Raw genomic sequence first — 19858 nt, forward strand, 5'->3', positions numbered from 1 at the left:
CCTGGCCTAGAGTCAATTGGTTTTTCCCTGGAAGATACAAAGAACTGGTGACTAAATTCCTGTTAAATTGTCTCAAAATGAGGCAATCTGGCATCTTTACAAAGCCATGAATAACTCTGTAGTAATACACTTACAGAAATGGTCTATCAAGATGGCTTTTCAAGGTTGACTGTGAAAAAGGTTCATTTTCAAGTAACCACCATAAAGCAGATCACAAGCCGGGAAGCAGACTTTTGGAAGGGAGGTTCCACATCCTTCCTTCTCTTATGATAGATCAAACCATAATATTCTGCAGTTGTGGCCAGCCTGGAGCACATTTTCCCAAGGATATTCTGTAGTGTAAAAGAGGACCAGCTATCAAAATAAAGGTGAAAATACTTTTCTACTTCAGACTGATTTATCTTGCTTATATCTGTTGTTATTTCCATTACTTCTAACACATGGATAAATTATATTAGTATTGGATTAATGGCAAAGAATTACTTTCATAATACCAACATAATACACTTAACCCAGTTATGGAAAATTAAATTTAACTGTAGAAACAATATCAGGAATATAAAATAAGCCTCAATATGCATAATCTGGCCTACATACACCATCATTTAATCAGAAATTCAGTCTCTCTATAAATACTTATTTGGTACAAAATCATAAAAATTTAATTAATGAATATGACTTTTAAGTATCATCTGAAGTACTCCTCATGCATATAATTGTATATACTTGTATAGATGTCACCTAGACAGAAATATAACATATATGTAGAAATCAAATTTCCACAAATTAAACTTGATGAGAGGGGTAATTCCCTCGTGTATTGTGTGGTGTGAATTTTAACACAGTTCTGAATCCTTCCACCTAAAACCGAGTCATGTGAAATAATTTATTATTTGATGTTAAGATGAGTGTTAAGTGTAGAATACACTTTGAATTATTACATTAATTCACAGAAATAAAACAATAATGATAAATTATTTGTTTAAATTCTAATGTTTCTCAGTTTTACAATTCATGAAATATATCATTGACAGAGAGTCCGGGACGAAGGAGCCAGACACAGCGGGTGAGAGGATTCTACTCAACACCAGCAAGAACCGACAAGGAGCAGACATCTTCATACTGCAGTTTGCAGACCAGAGACGACCCAGGATCCAAGACTCGGCGTGAGTAGAAGCCCAACATCCTCACTCCTTCTCCGGGAGCAGAGGAGGGAAGGCCACCCCTCCCCGCCCAGCACCGGTGATCTCCATCTTGGATACCGACAAAGCTCGGAGGAGCTGCTAGCTCCAACTCAGGCCTTGGAATAAAACGAGTCATTTAACAGGTCACAAGAACTTAACGGCGAAGTGACCTGCCAGACTCAGCTCCATCCAGGGAAAAGTCACCCAGCTCAGGCACCAGCCATTGGAGTGGCTTTCCTCACTGGGTAACCAGAGCCAGAGGCTGCCCCTCCCTCTAGCAGCCTCCACAATCAATTGAAAAACAGAAACCCTGAGAATGGCTCCAGGGTGGGCTCTGTGAATTTTTCACAAAATAGCCCCAGGGAAAAGCTACTGTTTGTTGAAAGGCCTCAACTCTACCAGAACCTAGCCTCATCACCCCTCTTTTGTGATTCTTAAAGCAGATCACCCTCCCATTAAACTAACCTGGGAGGGGGATCTCAAAATCTTGGGTAAAGCAGAGCATTTTTCTGCCTGTTTTGAACAAACTGACTCAAGAAACCAATCAAGCCACAGGACCTCAAGCTGACCAGAGACTCCAACAAGAGGCTGGGTACAGACAAAAGGGAGATACAGGATTCTTCCCACCCCTCCCAAAAAAATCAAAAAAAAAAAATCAAAGAACTTTTTTTTCTTCTTTTCTTTTTTTTTTTTTTTTGGTACCTTATATATATAAAAATTTTTTTTTCCTTTTCTAAAACTTTTATTAATCTTTAATTTTTGCCTTTTTTGAAAAAATAATTGTTTTCCAGTAACTTTTTTTTCCCTCTTATAATTTTTATTTTAGGAATACGTGAATGTACATTTTCCTTTCTTTTCTTGTCTTCTCTCTCTTTTTCTTTCTTTCTTATCTTTTTGTTTTTTGTCTAGCTCTACTGAACTTCTGATCTTTTTTTTTTCTCCCTTTCTTATCCTTTTCACCTTTTCCTTTCTTTTGTTCCTCTGTATGTGACTTAACTCTTGCCCTGCACATCAGATAAACCCATAGTTAACTAGTAGACCCTATCCCCCATTGTGTACACACTTAATCCACAAATTTATTACTCAATCCAAAACCTCTGAGACTTAAATTCCTTAATAGCAGTACTACCTCTTTATATCTATATAATATTTTAAGCATTTTTTAAGTTTTTCACATCTCCTCTATCTCCCTCCTGTTTTCTCATTATATTCACATTCCTCACTAAATAGATGGTCTTTCAATCTCCATAACTATATTAATTTTTACGTTTCTAATTTTTTTTCTGGTCTCTTTTCATTTCCCTTTCCCTTTCTTCTTTTTCTCTCCCTCTCTACTTGCATCCTACCCAACCTATTTCCTGCATTGAGATTAGGACATAGTTAACTCTCCCTGTGCCTCCCCACACCAATCTATTCCTAATTTTTACCCACATCTCTCCCTAACCCTAAAAATTTCTGGTTTTCCAAATTCTTCTCTGCGGTTCGAAGCCCATTAACATATAGTTGTTTGATGTTGAATAGATGTATCTGTTGAACTAGATTGTATTTGTAGACTATTGACTGTATAAATGCAAACGTTGGTTGATGGTTGCCTTAAGATAGTGTTCTAGCACAAAACTGGTGCTATTTTCATCTCAAATGGGCAGAGTAAGCCGGAAAAACACAAGAAAAATGGCAAATCCGGGTATCTCAATTCCCAATCTTGATAATCAGGGGTCAGATCAGATAATGAACAATCCAGAGGAGAGTTCCCAAATAGCTCTACAAACACTGGTGGCAAACATGATAAATGAGAAGTTTGACAACTTAAAAAGGACTCTGTATGAGCATGATAGGGAGAGAGAGGAGGCATCCCAAAAGTTTATACAGGAATATCATAAGCGTGAGGAAGCTACTCAAAAACTGTGGTTGCAATGTTGTGGTTAGGGTATCAAAGGCAACTGTGTTTTAAAGTATTATTCCATTATTTCTGCCTCAGTGTTTGGTAGAGTTGGACCTAAAGCTTTACCATTTGTAATTTACAGCCTAGAGGCAAGATGAAACACTGTGATTAAACCATTACCAATTTAAGGCATAATATCAAGGAGAAACATATAGACTTCTCTTGTACCTATGAAAATATTTGGTGAAAGAAAGGCAGTAGTGTAAATTCCTGCCTGGTTGGATGGTAGCCTGGCCAGGACATTAGGTAATCATGCATATGAATTTATTTTCACCTTCTTGGCTTTAGCTTCTTTTAAAATGTTAGGTATAACAAACAATTATATTTTGATAAAATACCTTCTAGTCTAAACGATTCTGTCTTAACTGTTCATTTCTCTATAATCCCTCTTAACTAAGATTAGTTTTGTTCCAAAAAGGAAATCTATGCTGTCAGGGTAAGATATTCTGGTTGGTCTGTTGCTACATGGAAGAAGAGTGAAGGGTCAGGTAGACATTTGTGCCAGTAAGACCTCATTTAGGAAATTTTAAGCTGCAGAAGTTTAGAAATAGCTCTTAAGCAAGGCTTATTTTGAATCCATTAGCTCCACAAAGCTAACTCAGTTGATAAATAAGTACTTGAAAAGCCATCACCTTTGGATCTAGCTATAAAGGCTTCAAAGTATGATCAAATTTAATTGAAAAAGACTTAAAATAGTCATTGACAAAAAAAAATTGCAAATGTGAGCAATCGACCAAACAATGTAAGTTTTCCAATATACACAGAATTTTAGAGAATTAAGATCAATAGCATTTTGGGAACAATAAGTTTTCCTGGTTACAAACAGTCAACCAAGGATATATGCCTTTATAAAGACTGCATCATTAACTATGTAAATTTACAGGATATGACATGCTTCAGCAGCACGTTTACCCAAATTACAACAATACAGAGATTAACATGGCACTTGTACAAGGATGATATGAAAATTTGTGAAGTATGCCATATTTTTCATTCTTCAGATGCAAGAAATGAAAAACAGTTATTAAAAATGATTACAAAAATAAAAATGTAACAATACATGTAATTAATTGAACTAAAAGTTAGTTTGACATCAGTGTATTAAATCCTCACCTTAGAAAGGCCTTTACATAGCATAATCTTTACAAAACGTTTGAAATTAGATAACATCGTCATTTTATTCCAAAGAAATAACATACTATAAGGACCTAGGAAAAAAAGGAATGTTAAACTGTTTCTATATGGAATGCTATCTGAAATAACACATTTAAAAATGAACCTATATATTATAAAACAATGTAGAATTCAAACTATTATATCTAGGAGAGAATGAAATAGATTATGGATATTATACAAACAAAATACAGATTAGATTAAAATATACTTTTTTCTGATTGAAAGTAACCAGCAAAAGCTAGAAATGGAGCTGTGCGACAAGCAGTAAAATTCTAGGCTTGAGAAAACTAAAACAAAAAAACAACAAATTCTGGGACAGAACCAGGCCCTGAATTCAAGGCTAGTATTAGCACAAAACAAATGAATGAATTAATTAATTAAAATAAATTAAGTGGTCACATGTGGCGAGGCAAGTAAAATGTAACACCCATGGTGACTGGATTGTGTATTATTTTGTAATAAGGCAAATTAACGTTTGTCCAAATCACTAATATTTTATTTGTACTTTTTGTACTAAACCCTGAATTTAGCATGCATATATATGTGTGTACATGTGCACACATGTGTGTATGTGTATATGTGTGAGTGTGCTGTTGCAATGTTGCTTGCCAATGTGGAAGGGGTGAGGCTGAAAAGAGCTAGCTGTGTTGCAATGTTTTTATTTATCAGTGTTCTGTCATGTCATTTCTATGGAGCCACTCTTCTGTACTACTTCTTTATATCTATATAATATTTTAAGCATTTCTAATTTTAAGTTTTTCATATCTACTTTCTAGCCCTACCCTTATCTTATGCTATACAATTTCTTCTCTGATTATTATGTCTGCATTTTGCATAATTTTTAAGTTTTTAAGTGTTTCACTTTTTAATTTTTAATATTTTTCTTCTATTTTTTCTTGTCTCATTTTTTCTCTTTCTTTTCTTTTTTCTCTCTTTCTCTACTATCATTCTATTCAACCTATTTCCCGCTTTGAGATTAAGACTTAGTTAAGTTTACTCACACTCTGCCTTTCCACATCCCTGTATTCCTATTTTTACCCACATCTCTCCCTAAACCTGATAATTTCTGGTTTGCAAAATTCTTCTTTGTGGTTCGTAGCCCATTAATACATAGTTGTTTGATTGAATAGATATATCTGTTGAACTAAAGTGTATCTTCAGACTTTTACGATGCAACTACAGACTTTGTTTGATGCTTAACTTAAGATAGTGTTCTAGCACAAAACTGGTGTTAATTTCATCCCAAATGTGGAGGGCAAGCCAGAAAAACACAAGACAAATGGCAAGTTCGAGTATCCAAACCCACTCATGATACTCAGGGGACAGAACAGATAATGAATAATCCACTGGAGAGTTCCCAAAAAGCTCTACAATCACTACTGGAAAACATGGTAAATGAAAAGATTGAAAACCTAAAAAGGACACTGTATGAATGTGATAGGGAGAGAGAGAAGACAAACCAAAGGTCAATACAGGAATATCATGAGCGTGAGAAAGCTACTCAAAGATTGATACAAGAATTGTGTGAGCAGCTAGAGAACACTCAAAGAGAAATAAAGAAATGGCATGAGCAGGCTGAGACCAGTCAAAGAGATAGACAGGATTTGGGGGAACTGGCCTAGGACAGACAAAGAGAAAGTCAGGAATGGCGTGAGCAGGCTAAAAATACTCAAAGAGAGCAACAGGAATCACATGAACGTGAGGAATCTAATCAAAGAGTAATTCAGAAATTGACAGAGCAGGATGAGAATACAAAAAGGCAATCATGGAATCCATAAACAGAGAGCTGAAAGAACTCAGGGAGTCCACAAAGAGAATGCTGAATGCAAACCAACAGAAGGAATGGGAGTCCAAGGAAACCATAACCAATCAACTAGGTGATTTGATAATAAAAACTGAACACCAAATTAAGGAAGTAAAGAAGTTCATACAAGATCTAAAACAAAGCTCCAACAAAGAATTTGAAGCCATCAAAGCCAACCAATTAGAAGGAAAAGAAATAAAAAACAAAGTAGAAAGTCTTGACAGTAGATTAGAACATGCAGAAGATTGAATCTCTGGGATTGAAGACAGCCTAGATATTATAGAGAAAGCACATACAACCACCCAAGAAAAATCCAAGAAATATGATAGATCTATTCAACATTTTGAAAACACCATCAGAAGGCCTAATCTGAGGATAATGGGTGCAGAGGAGCACCTAGAGACAGAAGTTAATGGTCTAGGAAATTTGTTTCACAGCATCCTAGCAGAGAACTTCCCAAACATGCAAAAAATATAGGCCTATTCAAATACAACAAGCTTTTAGAACTCCAAATAGGCCAGACCAGAATAGGACATCCTATTGTCACATTATAATCCGCACAGGATCAATTCAGACCAATGAAAACATCCTTAAATCTGTCAAGGAGAAAAGATCAATCACCTATAAAGGGAAACCAATTAGAATCACCTCAGATATCTCAGCAGAGACAATCAAAGCAAGAAAAGCCTGGAATGATGTATGCCATGCCCTAAAGACAAACAACAATGAACCAAAAGTACTGTACCCAGCTGTATTCTCCTTCATAACCGAAGGGCAACTAAATACCTTCCATAGCAATGAAAAATTGAAACAATATATCTCTACCTAACCAGCCCTACAAAAGATTCTTAAAGATGTCCTACACATAGAAAACCAACAAGACCACAATAGAGGCCAAGAAACTGCCCCCAAACTGAGAATCCAAGAACCATAGGAAGAACCTAGTTGCCGCAGCCCCCAAGAAAGTGGATAAAATGGCAGAAACTCCTAAGTACCACTCTGTCCTATCTCTTAACATTAATGGACTTAACTCTCCAATTAGCGACATACACTGTCTAGCTGGATTAAAAAGATCCTTCTATCTGCTGCCTTCAGGAATCTTGCCCATAAAAACAAACACATTTTCAATGTGAAAGGTTAGAACAAAATGTACCAAGCAAATGGCCTCCATAAAAAAGCTGGAGTTGTAATCCTAATATCAGATGAAATAGATTTCATATTAAAATTAGTAAGAAGAAATAAAGAAGGTCTCTACATATTAATTAATGGATCTTTCCTTCAGGAGGATATTAAAATTCTAAACATCTATTCGCCAAACAACGGAGCACCCAAATTTATCCAAGAAGTATTACTTTCCCTCAAATATCAGATAGATCCAAAGACATTAATTGTTGGGGACTTTAACACGTCACTTTCCCACTAGATAGATCAACTCGGCAAAATCTCAACAGAGAAACCGAAGATATAAGCAACTGCATAGATCCACTAGATTTAACAGACATCTACCGAATATCTCACCCAACAGATTCACAATACACGTTTTTCTCAGCAGCACATGGAACATTTTCCAAAATATACTACATTGAAGGACACAAAGCAAACTTGTCCAAATTAAGAAACATTGAATTTATACCTTACATTCTCTCAGACCACAAGGGAGTAAAATTAGAACTCAACACCAAAAGCCACCAAAGAAATTCCTGTAACACATTGAGGCTGAACAACACACTGCTGAATCACGAGTGGGTCATGGAAGAGACTAGAAAGGAAATTCAAATGTTCATGATATTTAACAAAAATGAACACACAAAGTACCAGCTCCTCTGGGACACAACAAAGCAGTACTCAGGGGTAAGTTTATAGCTCTGAGTTCCTACATGAACAAATTGGTGAGATCTGAAACCAACAAACTAATGAGGCATCTGAGCATCCTTGAAAATGAGCAGCAATATAAATCCCAAACCAGTAGATTGAAAGAAATAATTAAAATTAAATCAGAATTAAATGAATTAGAATCCAAAAAAACTATAGAAAGAATCAATCAAACAATGAGTTGGTTCTTCGAAAAAAACAAAATTGACAGACCCTTAGCTAATATTATCAGAAAAAGAAGAGAACACACCCAAATAAATAAACTTAGAGAGGAGAATGGAAACATTACTCCACAAACAACCAAGATTCAGAACATTATAAGGAAATACTTCTGAAAACCTTATGCTAAGAAGTTTGAGAACATGACAGAAACGGACCTTTTCCTAACAAATATTGACATGCCGAAATTAACACAAGATGAGTTAAATCATCTAACAGGCCCATATCAAGTATTGAAATAGAAACATCAATAAGAGACTCCCATCTATGAAAAACTAAGGACCAGATGGTTTAACAGCAGAATTCTACAAGGCCTTCAAAGCAGAGCTCACACCAATACACTTCCAACTCTTCAATGAAATTGAAAGAGAAAGTTCACTACCGAATTCATTCTATGAAGCCATCATAACCCTCATCCCAAAACCAGGCAGGGACTCATCAAAGAAAGAGAACTATAGACCCATGACTTTGATGATCATTGATTCAAAACATGTCAAAAAATTTTGGCCAATCGACTTCAAAAGGTCATCCAAAAATCATACATGATGATCAAACAGGATTCATTTCAGGGAAGCAAAGCTGGTTCAATATGAGCAAGTCATTTAATATAATTAATCACATCAACAAGAGCAAGGATAAGAACCACATGGTTATTTCAATAGATGCAGAAAAATTATTTAACAAAATCCAACTTCCCATTATGATGAAGGTTCTGGAAAAACTAGGAATCCATGAAACATTCCTCAATACAATAAAGGCTGTATATGACAAACCTACAGCCAGCAATATACATAATGCTGAAAAACTAAAGCCATTTCCTCTTAATTCAGGAATGAGACAAGGATGCCCAGTCTCTCTACTGCTATTCAAGCTAGTATTTGAATGCCTAGATATAGTAATAAGACAAGATACAAACATAATGGGGATCCAAATAGGGAAAGAATTTAAACTCTCCTTCTTTGCAGTTGACATGATCTTTTATTTAAAGAATCACACAGAATCCACTCCCAAATTACTCAAAACTTTGGCAAAGTAGCAGAGTATAAATTTAAATCTCAAAAATCAATGGCATTTCTGTATGCCAACAATGAGAAAAGTGTGGCTGAAATTAGGAAAGCAATTCCATTCGTAATAGCCCACAAAAAAATAAAATATCTAGGAATTAACTTAACCAAAGAAGTGAAGGACCTCTATGATGAAAACCTTAAAAACTTGAAAAAGGAATTCAAAACAGAACTTAGAAAGTGGCAAAAACGGAAGGACATGGGAAGATGGTGGAGGAGAAGCTGGAGGCAAAACAAGCTCTCACATAGAAAGCAGTTTTAGAGTTCCAGTGAACAGTCGCAAGCCAGAGAATCACACCAAGTGTGCCATCACAGGTCAGAGAGTTAGGCCAGAGAGGGAATATCCAGGCAAGGAGACAGATCTGAGCTCTTGCCAGCAGCTGCCGCTGTAGCATCTGCGACAGGGGTGGCTGTGGCGGCCACAGATGCCATACCTGAAACAGAGAGAGTCCAGGACAAAAGAACCATACGGAGCAGGTGAGTGAATTCTACTCAACACCAGCAAGAACCGACACGGAGCACACATATTTATCCTCCAGTTCCCAGACCAGAGATGACCCAGGAACCAAGACGCGGCTTCAGTAGAAGCCTGACGTCCTCACTCCTTCTCAGGAAGCAGAGGAGGGAAGGCCACTCCTCCCCGCCCCCCAGTACCGGAGATCTCCATCTTGGATACCAACAAAGCTCCGAGGAGCTGCTAGCTCCAACTCAAGCCTTGGAATAAAACTAGGGTCATTTAGCAGGCCACAAGAACTTAATGGTGTGACCTGCCAGACTCAGCTCCACCCAGGGAAAAGTCACCCAGTTCAGGCGCCAGCCCTAGGAGTGGATTTCTTCATCGGGTAATCAGAGCAAGAGGCTGCCCCTCCCTTTAGCAGCCTCGACATCAGTAAACAGAAACCCTGAGAGTGGCTCCTGGCTGGGCTCTGTGAGTTTCTCACAAACTAGCCCCCAGGAAAAGCTACTGTTTGCTGAAAGACCTCAACTCTACCCAGAACCTGGTCTCATCATGGCATCTCCAAACTTGAGGAAAAAGCCATCACCGTCTTTTGTGATGCTCAAAGCAAATCCCCCTCCCATTGAACTAACTTGGGAGGAGGATCGAAAAATCCTGGGTAAAGCAGAGCATTTTTCTGCCTGTCCAAACAAACTGACTTAAGAAACCAACCAAGCCACAGGACCATAAACAGACCAGAGACTCCAACCACAGGATGATTATATGCACAAGGGAGATACATGATTTTTCCCAACCCTCCCCCAAAAATTAAAGAACTTTTTTTTCTTCTTCTTCTTTTTATACCTTTTACAAATTTGTTTTCTTTTCTAAAACGTTTTCTAATTTTTAATTTTCACCTTTTTTGAAAAAAATTGTTTTCTAGTAACTTTTTTTCCTCCTTATAATCTTTATTTTAGGGGTACATATGTGTGTGCATTTTTCCTTCTTTTTTTTTTTTCTTTAAAAAAAATTTCTTTTTGTTTTTTGCTTAGCTCGACTGAATTTCTGATCTTTTTTTTTTCTTTCTTCCTTATTCTTCTCACCTTTTTCTCTCTTTTGTTCTTCTTTATGAGACTAAATTGTTGTTCTGCACATCCTCAGATAAACCCTAGTTGAATATTAGACCCTATCCCCCATTGTGTACATACTTAATCCACAAATTTATTACTCAATTCAAAACTTCTGAGACTTAAATTTCTTAATGGCAGTACTACCTCTTTATACCTATATAATATTTTAGGTATTTTTATTTTTAAGTTTTTCCCATCTCGTTTATATCCCTCCTACTTCTCTCATTATATTAACGTTCTTTGAATAATTTGTTCTCGATCTACATATTATTAATTTTTAATCTTCTATTTTTTCTGGTCTCTTTTTGTTCCCTTTCTTTTCCTTCTTGATTTCTCTCTCACTACTTTAATCCTATCCAAACTGTTTCCTGCTTTGAGACTAGGACTAGTTAAGTTAACTCTCCCTGTGCCTTCCCACATCACTCTATTCCTATTTTTTACCTACATCTCTCCCTAACTCTAATAATTTCTGGTTTACCAAATTCTTCTTTGTGGTTTATAGCCCATTAATATATACTTGTTTGATGTTGAATAGAGGTATCTGTTGAACTAGATTGTATCTGCAGACTATTGACTGTGTATATACAGACTTTGATTGATGCTTGCCCTACGTAAGTGTTCTAGCACAAAACTGGTGTTACTTTCATTCCAAATGGGCAGAGTAAACCGGAAAACCACAAGAAAAATGGCAAGTCTGGGTATCTCCAATCCCACTCATGATAATCAGGGGACGGAACAAATAATGAATAATCCAGAGGAGATTTCCCAAATAGCTCTACAAACACTGCTGGCAAACATGATAAATGAAAAAATTGAAAACATACAAAGAACTCTGTATGAGCGTGATAGGGAGAGAGAGGAGGCCAAAAAAGGTCAATGCAGGAAAACATTGAAAACGTACAAAGGATTCTGTATGAGCGTGAGAGGGAGAGAGAGGAAGCAATCCAAAGGTTTATGGAGGAATATCATGAGCGTGAGGAAGCTACTCAAAACCTGATACAGGATTTGCATGAGCAGCTTGAGAATACTCAAAAAGAAAGGCAGGAATGGCATGAACAGGCTGACAACACTCAAAGAGAACTACAAGAATGGCATGAACGGGAGGAAGCTAAGCAGAGAGTAATATAGGAATTGAGAGAGGAGGATGAGAATACACAAAGATCACTAAAGGCATTCATGGGATCCATTAACAAAGAGCTGAAGGAAGTCAGGGAGACCACAAAGGGAATGCTGAATGGAACCCAACAGAAGGAATGGGAGTCCAAGGAAACCATAAAAAATCAATTAAATGATTTGAGAATAAACACTAAATACCAAATTAAGGAAGTAAAGAAGTCCGTACAAGATCTAAAACAAAGCTTCAACAAAGAATTTGAAGCCATTAAAGCTGAACAATTAGAAGGAAAAGAAATAAAAAACAAAGCAGAAAGTCTTGACAGCAGGTTACACCATGCAGAAGATCGAAACTCGGAGACTGAAGATAGCCTAGATATTATACAGAAAGAGCATACAATCATCCAAGACAAGTCCAAGAAATATGAGAGATCTATCCAACACTTGGAAGACACCATCAGAAGGCCTAATCTAAGGATAATGCGTGTAGAGGAGCATCTAGAAACAGAAGTTAATGGTCTAGGAAATTTGTTTAACAGGATCCTAGCAGAGAACTTCCCAAACATGCAAAAAGATAGGCCTATTCAGATACAAGAAGCTTCTCGAACTCCAAATAGACCAGATCAGTATAGAATATCCCTCCGGCACATTATAATCCACACAGGACCAACTCAGACCAAAAAGCTGTGAAGGAGAATAGATTAATCACCTATAAATGGAAACCAATTAGAATCACCTCAGATTTCTCAGCAGAGACAATCAAAACAAGAAGAGCCTGGAATGATATATGCCATGCCCTAAAAACAAACAACTATCAACCAAGAATACTGTACCCAGCTAAACTCTCCTTGTTAAATGAAGACCAAGTAAAAACCTTCCATAGCAAAGAAAAATTGAAACAACACATCTCCACCAAACCAGCCCTACAAAAGATTCTTAAAGATGTCCTACACATAGAAAACCAACAAGACCACAATAAAGGCCAAGAAACTGCACCCAAACTGAGAATCCAAGAACCATAGGAAGAATCCAGTTTTTGCAGCCCCCAAGAAAGTGGATAACATGGCAGGAACCCCCAAATACCTCTCAGTCATTTATCTTAACATTACTGGACTTAACTCTCCAATTAGGCGACATAGACTCTCTAGTTGGAATAAAAATCAAGGTTCTTTTATCTGCTGCCTTCAGGAGTCACATCTTCCCATAAAAACAAACACATTTTCACTGTTAAAGGCTGGAGCAAAATCTACCAAGCAAACGGCCCCAATAAACAGGCAGGAGTTGCAATCCTAATATCAGATAAAATAGACTTCAAATGAAAATTTGTGAGAAGAGATAAAGAAGGTTGCTACATGCTAATTAAAGGATCTCTCCTTAAGGAGGATATTACAATTCTAAATATCTATTCGCCAAACAATTGAGCACCCAAATTTATCCAAGAAACACTACTTTCCCTCAAATCCCACATGGATCCAAAGACATTAATTGTTGGGAATTTTAACATACCACTCTCGCCACTAGATAGATCAACTCGGCAAAAACTCAACAGAGAAACTTCAGATCTAAACAGCTGCATAGATCAAGTAGATTTAACAGACATCTACTGAATATTTCCCCCTGCAGCATCAGAACACACGTTTTTCTCAGCACCTCATGTAACATTTTCTAAAATAGAGCACATTTTAGGCCACAAAGCAATCTTGTCCAAATTCAGAAACATTGAATTTATACCCTGCATTCTCTCTGAACACAAGGAATATAATTAGAACTCAAAACCAAAAGCCACCAAAGAAAGTCTGATAACACATGGAGGCTGAACAGCCCACTGATGAATCACGAGTGGGTCATGGAAGAGATTAGAAAGGAAATTCAAATGTTCATGCTATTCAACAAAAATGAGCACACAAATTACCAGCTCCTCTGGGACACAGCAAAGGCAGTACTCAGATGGATGTTTATACCTCTGAGCTCCTACATCAACAAATTGGAGAGATCAGAAATCAACAATTTTATGAGACATCTGAACCTACTTGAAAAAGAGCATCAAGAAAAACCACAAACCAGTAGATGGAAAGAAATAATTAAAATTAAATCAGAATTAAATGAATTAGAATCCAAAGAAACTATAGAAAGAAAGAACAAAACGAAGAGTTGGTTCTTCGAAAAAATTAACAAAATTGACAAACCCTTAGTAAATCTTATCAGAAAAAGAAAAGAACACACCCAAATAAATAAACTTAGAGATGAGAATGGAAACATCACCATGAAAACAACCAAGATTCAGAAAATTATAAGAGAATACTTCTCAAAACATTATGCTAATCAGTTTGAGAACTTGACAGAAATGGACATTTTCATAGCAAACATAGACATGCCAAAACTAAATCAAGATGAGTTAAACCATCTTAACATTCCCATATCAAGCATTGAAATAGAAACAGCAATCAGAGACCTCCCAGCTAAGAAAAGTCTAGGACCAGATGGTTTTACAATGGAATTTTACAAGGCCTTCAAAGCAGAGCTCACACAAATATTCCTCCAACTCCTCAATGAAATTGAACGAGAAAATTCACAACCGAACACATTCTATGAAGCCATCATAACCCTCATCACAAAAACAGGCAGGGACTCATCAAAGAAAGAGAACTATAGACCCATTTCTTTGATGAACATTGATGCAAAACTTTTCAACAAAATTTTGGCGAATCGACTTCAATAATTCATCCAAAAAAACATACACCACGATCACACAGGATTCATTTCAGGGATGCAAAGCTGGTTCAATATACGCAAATCAAATAATATTATTCATCACATCAACAGGAGCAAGGATAAGAGCCACATGGTTATCTCAATAGATGCAGGAAAAGCATTCGAGAACATCCAACACCCCTTTATGATGAAGATTTTGGAAAAGTTAGGAATCCATGGAACATTCCTCAATACAATAAAGGCTTTATTTGACAAACATACAGCCAGCATTATACTTAATGGTGAAAACCTAAAGCCATTTCCTCTTAACTCAGGAACAAGACAAGGATGTCCACTCTCTCCACTTCTCTTCATTCTGGTATTAGAATGTCTAGCTACAGCAATAAGACAAGATGTAAACATAAAGGGGTTCTGAATAGGGGAAGAAGAAATAAAACTCTCGCTCTTTGCAGATAACATGATCTTGTATTTAAAGAATCCCATAGACTCCACTCCCAAATTACTCAGGGTGATTCAAAACTTTGGCAAAATCAATGGCTTTTCTGTATGCCAACAATGAGAAGAGTGTGTCTGAAATTAGGAAAGTAACTCCATTTGTAACAGCCCCTCAAAATATAAAATACCTGGGAATTAACTTAACCAAAGAAGTGAAGGATGTCTTTGATGAAAACTTTAAAATCTTGAAAAATGAAATTAAACAGAACTTAGAAAATGGCAAAACCTCCCACGCTCCTGGATTGGAAAGATTAACATCGTGAAAATGGCAATATTTACCAAGGCTATCTACAACTTCCATGCAATACCTATCAAAATTCTAACCTCATTCTTCAAGGAAATAGAAGAGGCAATCCAAAAATTCATATGGAACAATAAAACACCCCCGAATAGCAAAAACGCTCCTCAATGGACAGAACACTGCTGGAGGAATATCAATACCAAATTTCAAACTCTACTATAAAGCCATAGTAATCAAATCCGCTTGGTATTGTCACAAGAAGAGACCTCAGGACAATTGGAATAGAACTGAAAACCCAGAAATGAACCTACTGACCTATAGCCATCTAATTTTTGATAAGGGAGCTAAAAAATAGAATGGAAGGAAGACAACCTCTTCAGTAAATGGTGCTGGCAAAATGGTTAACTACTTGTAGAAAAGTAAAGCTAGATCCTTATATATCACCCTGCAGCAGAATCAACTCCAAATGGATCAAGGACCTCGGAGTCAAAGCAGACACTCTGGAAACATTACAGGATGGAATTAGAGAAAACCTAGGCCTCCTTGGCTCAGGCCGAAATTTTCTTAATAGAGACCCAGAAACACAACACATCAAAGAAAGGTTGGACAAATGGGATTGCATGAAGTTGCACAGCTTCTGCATAAAGGACATAGCTAGCAAGATCAATAGAAAGCCCACAGATTGGGAGAAGATCTTCACTAGCCATACAACGGACAAGGGTCTCATATCTAAAATATACTTGAAACTCAAAAAATTAAATCCCCCAACAACAAATCTTCAAAGAAACAAGTGCCCAATAAATAAGTGGGCTAAAGACTTGAAGAGAAACTTCTCTGAAGAAGAAAGAAGGATGGCCAATAGACACATGAAGAAATGCTCAACCTCCCTAGCCATAAAAGCCATAAAAGAAATGCAAATAAAAACAACATTGAGATGCCACCTCAATCCAGTTAGAATGGCAAAAATCAAGAACTCTAACAACAACAGATGCTGGAGGGGATGTGGACAGAAGGGAACCTTACTTCATTGTTGGTGGGAATGTAAACTTGTTCAACCACTTTGGAAAGCAGTATGGAGGTTCCTCAAAAGACTCCACATAGAACTCCCCTATGACCCAGCAATCCCACTATTGGGCATTTACCCAAATGTTTACAAACAAGAGCACACTAAAGCTACCAGCACAACTATGTTTATTGCAGTATTATTTACCATAGCTAAGATATGGAACCAACCTAGATCCCCCTCAGTAGATGAATGGATCAAGAAAATATGGTATATATACACAATGGAATTCTATTCCTCCATCAGAAAAAATGACATTTCCCCATTTGTTAGGAAATGGAAAGTCTTGGGAAAAAAAAAAATTAAGTGAAGTAATCCAAGCCCAAAGAAACATAGGTCCCATGGTTTCCCTTATTTGCAATATCTAGTATATATATGAGTCAAGCAGGAAAGATCAGATAATATGGTGTTAGGAAAATGAACCCTTAGATATGTATTTAAATGTTTTTTTCTTTCGTGCATTTGTTTCTAACTCTTTTATAAGATTATTTCTTTGTAGCTTTGTATGTCCCTCCCCCACAGTATAATCCCTGTTTCACTATATTTCATGTCGGTATAATTTGGGGAGGAGATGGGGAAAAATAAGTCGTTTAAGGATACAGGTGGACCCGATGCAAATATGAGAAGTACAAGTTGTCATGTCAAAAACGAACTTTACAACTTTGTTGCCCGGGGGGGGGGGATTGTGTGGGAGCGCGGGGGGGGGCGGGGGGGCTGGTAAGTTATGTGAAGGCAAACAAAGGAGGAGGTTGCAATGCTTGATATGAAATGTACTCATTATCTTGCCCATGTAATTGTAACCCCTCTGTACAGTATGTTCACAAAAAATAAAATTAAAATTAAAAAAAATACCTGAGCCTTTAAAGTAGCTAAAACACTTAATGAGTTTTATAAGAATTATTTAATCACACATAGAATTGTAATGTCATCATTTAATTTTGAGATTAAATAATCAAAGAACTTTGCCTTATGAAAAAACTGTGGCAAAAACTCTCATGCTCCTGGACTGGAAAGATCAACATCGTTAAAATGGCGATATTTCACAAGGCTATCTTCAAATCCAATGCGATACCTATCAATATTCCATCCTCATTCTTCAAGGAAATAAAAGCGGCAATCCAAAAATGTATATGGAAAAATAAAAGACCCAATAATATCTAAAATGATCCTTAACAGAAAGAATAGTGATGGAGGAATATCAGTACCAAATTTCAAACTCTACTACAAAGCCATAGTAATAAAAACAGCTTGGTACTGCCACAGGAACAGACCTCAGGACCAATGGAATAGAATTGAAAACCTTGAAATAAAACTACAGACCTATAGACATTTAATCTTGGAAAGGATAAGGGAGCTAAAAAATAGAATGGAATAAAGTCAGCCTCTTCAGTAAATGGTGCTGGCAAAATAGGTTCATCACTTCTAGAAAACTAAATCTAGATCCTTATATATCACCCTGCACCAGAATTAACTCCAAATGGATCAAAGACCTCAGAGTCAAAGTAGCCACGCTTCAAACATTACAGGATTTAATGGGAGAAACCCCAGGTCTCCATGGCACAGGCCGAAATTTTCTTATAGAGACCCAGAAACACAACACATCAAAGAAAGGTTCGACAAATGGGATTGCATGAAATTGCAGATTTTCTGCATGGCAGAGGACATAGCTAGCAAGATGAATAGAAAGCCCACGGATTGGGAGAAGATCTTCACTAGCCATATAACAGACAAGGGTCTCATATTTAAAATATACTTGGAACTCAAAAAATTAAATTCCCCAACAACAAATCCTCAAAGAAACAACTGCCCAATAAATAAGTGGTCTAAAGACTTACAGAGAAATTTCTAAGAAGAGGAAAGAAGGATTTCCAATAGACACATGAAGAAATGCTCAACCTCTCTAGCCATAAAAGTAATGCAAATCAAAACAACATTGAGATACCGCCTTATCCCAGTTAGAATGGCTATAATCAAGAACTATAATAACAACAGATGCTGGAGGGGATGTGGACAGAAGGGAACCTTAGCATTGTTGGTGGGAGTGTAAACTTGTTCAACCACTTTGGAAAGTAGTATGGAGGTTCCTCAAAAGACTCCACATAGAGCTCCCCTATGACCTAGCAATCCCACTTTTGGGCATTTACCCAAATGTTTACAAACAAGATCACACTTCAGCTACCAGCACGTCTATGTTTATTGCAGCCTTATTTACCCTAGCTAAAATATGGAACCAACCCAGATGCCCCTCTGTAGATGCATGGATCAAGAAAATGTGGTATATATACATAATGGAATTCTATGCCTCCATCAGAAAGAATGATATTGCACCATTTCTTAGGAAATGGAAAGACTTGGAAAAAATTATATTAAGTGAAGTAATCCAGGCCCAAAAAACTTAGGATCCATGGTTTCCCTTATTTGCAATAACTATTATATGTCTGAGTCAAGCAGGAAAGGTTAGATAAGTTGATGTTAGGGAAATGAACACCATGATATGTATTTCAATGTTTTCTTTTTCTTTCAGGTGATTGTTTCTAACACATTTATAAGATTATTTCTTTGTTTCTTTGTATGTCCCTCCCCAATACCATAACTCCTGCTTTCACTGTATTTGAGGTTCGTATAATTTGTGGTGGGCAAGGGAAAAAACAAATCATTTAAATAGGTATACAGGTGAATCCATTTCAACAATGAGATGTACAAGTCGTTATATGGAAAAACAAACTTACAACTTTGGTGGGTGATGAGGAAGATTGGGTGGGGAGACTGGGAGAGGATCGGAAGGGGAAACAAAGGAGGAGGCTACTATGCTTGATAGGAAATGTACTCATTATCTTTCCAATATAATTGTAATCCCTCTGTACAGTATTTTCACAGTAAAAATTAAAATTAAAAATAATCATCTAGTATTATTATAGTATTATATTCTGACATTACTTTGTAACAGTTTTTAAACTTTTTGCTTCTCTGCTGAAATTTATGTGTTTAAATATTATCATCAAAGTATATCCTTCGGGTACTGGGGGCAGATTTTACAAAGTTTTTAACCAATGGCTTTTAAGAATTCTTAACTGGTATATTATTTGTTTCATTTTTAATTTCAATTTTATTTATTGTGAAGGTAATATACAGAGGGGTTACAGTTACATAAGGTAATAAGTACATTTCTTATGGAAGGAACATTGATATCCCCTCCATGGGTTTTATTTCTACACTCAAACAACTACTGTACTTTTGCTTTCTTTGTTCATGTATTTTCATTATAAAATTGATATACAGATGGTTTGCAGTTATTTAGGTCAACTAAACAGTACAATTCATTTTATTTTCTAAATTTCAAATTTTGAACTTCTTTTGTTTCTTTAGGGTAATTCTTTTTTCATAGTTGTAGGATTAGTTAATTTAAT

The 19858-nt window shown here is 36.5% G+C and overlaps 1 pseudogene; it reads left to right on the forward strand.

The window, feature by feature from the left end:
* Nucleotides 1-4017: 4017 nt before the first annotated feature.
* On the forward strand, nucleotides 4018-4117 carry LOC122101717 (annotated as a pseudogene).
* The last annotated feature ends 15741 nt before the right edge of the window (nucleotides 4118-19858 follow it).

This window comes from Dipodomys spectabilis, unplaced genomic scaffold (genome assembly GCF_019054845.1).
Source record: "Dipodomys spectabilis isolate Male_0828 unplaced genomic scaffold, ASM1905484v1 ptg000679l, whole genome shotgun sequence".
NCBI lineage: Eukaryota > Metazoa > Chordata > Mammalia > Rodentia > Heteromyidae > Dipodomys > Dipodomys spectabilis.